Below are 1991 nucleotides of genomic sequence, written 5' to 3'. Positions count from 1 at the left end.
ATAAGGTTGATAACAGTGCTGGGTGTGAAAGGATACGGATGAGCTGAAGTGAGATTATGCCACCGCCTCAGCAATAGGCACAGAGGGATCAATAGGGGATCAATAGCTGATCGCCTATTGATGGCGTGTTGACCGATCCACCTGATCAAACACACGCTCAAAGCAGTGAGCTCCTTTATTTCTTATTTTTCCACAGGGTTGAGAGAATAAACAGAAACACATCAGCAGTCTTAATATAAGACTCCAGGCTGGTTACTATAGGCGATTAATAAATCACTGTAATGTTGCTTCAGGGACTTACAGTGTGATTGTCTGGCCAGACCTCTAGTTACAGTTGCATTTGTTTTTGTGAGCAAAAAAAAACAAAAAAATATATCATATATCAAAATGTTTGATGATCTTAAAATGTTAAATCATCTTTCCCTCATGAAAAATCACTATAATATTCCTAGGGGCTGCGGTACTCTATAGTAGTTATAGTAACATTTAGTAGCCTACTTTATGTTTTTGTTTTGTTTTTTAGCTCCTACGGCAATATTCTTAATTTATTGCTGCAGCATATTAGGCTACACACAGTTCACAACATCCTTCTGAAATGTATTATAGGATTTCTAGTTGCTCTTCGTTAGGGAGGTAGTAACATCAATTTCACATGCTGTATTGGGGTTGATGCAGAGGAAAAAAATGGCCTTCTCTGCATCATCACGGCCGTTTGACCTGCCATTTGGATGCCTGGCATGAAATAACACCCTGAAATAAACCCCTCTCTGATCTTTGAAGAAGACTTTGTGGAACCCAATAATCAAAAAGTACGCCCTTATGCCCTTCATCCGCTCTCTAGCAGATGCAATTAATAGCGCGTCGCGTTAATTACACCTTCCTTTTTATTTAGGTGACTTGAAATTTCCCATTAGGCTCCCAGAGAAGAAAAAAACACTGTTGTGGTGCTGAGCTGTGCAGGGGATAGTCGGTGCTCTAGCGCCATCTAGCGACAGCATAATGACCCAAGGGTGCGTCCTGGCTGTCTTGTTGGGATGCCTAGTCTGTTTTTAGTGTATGTAGTCTATGGCAGAAGGCTCCAAAGTGGAGTCCAAAATGCAGAATAATTCAGTTTCACTATTATTTCCCTCCCTGTAAGTTACTGCAATGAGAAAGTGTATGAAAGACTATTCTGATCAGAGGTTTCACTCTCACACTGTTATCTCCCCTCCTACAGTACAGACATTTATTCAATTCTACACCAAATCATATCTAACAAAAAAAGACCTTCTTCGGAGACAATCTTATCAAATGAGGGTCTGTGGTGTGATGTGGATCTATTTAAGGGTCCTTGACATGAAAAAGTTTGGGAAGCTCTGGTCTATAAGGCCTGGGTTTGCTTGAGCGATCTGAACAAAATATCTTCTCTAATGGTTTGTTAATATTATTGCTAAATTGTAATGGTCATAAAAGATGGGCAGCCAAGACTAGGCCTACTGCATGATCATTAGGCATATTGATTTAATAATAACCAAAGAACTATTGTAATCTTATAATCAATCACAGCATAAGTCAGTATAGGAATATTAAATTGACACATTAGGAGATAAAAATCCCATATAGGTCACTATAAATTCACTATGAGCACCAGAGACACTTTATAAGTCCCTATGGGAATATTATATGGATTTTTCAAAAGTGAAAGAATATTTCAAATTTTTGGATCATTAAATAAATATCTGTGATTTTTTTTCTTTTTCACTCACAAAAAGAAATGCAACTGCAGCTAGATAATCACACTAACCTATTTAGGCTGGTTTTTACAGACTTTGTACCCAACTCCACGTCTCAGTCTTGAAGATTTCTCTTTGTTGTTGCAAGGTGCCCCTGAAAGTCAGCTGTTGAGTGTGAAGGGACGTCTCAGTGGGGAAACCCTGCCCAGACAGGCTGGCTGCATCACAGTGTCAGTTCAAACTGTTTGAAGTGTCTTTTACACACTGATTCTATCAGGT

The sequence above is a fragment of the Centroberyx affinis genome, unplaced genomic scaffold (assembly GCF_046629955.1).
Source record: "Centroberyx affinis isolate AG114_WGS23_722 - 3 ecotype Tasmania unplaced genomic scaffold, CSIRO-AGI_Caff_v1 ptg000939l_1, whole genome shotgun sequence".
Lineage (NCBI taxonomy): Eukaryota > Metazoa > Chordata > Actinopteri > Beryciformes > Berycidae > Centroberyx > Centroberyx affinis.
This window is presented reverse-complemented; position numbering follows the sequence as displayed.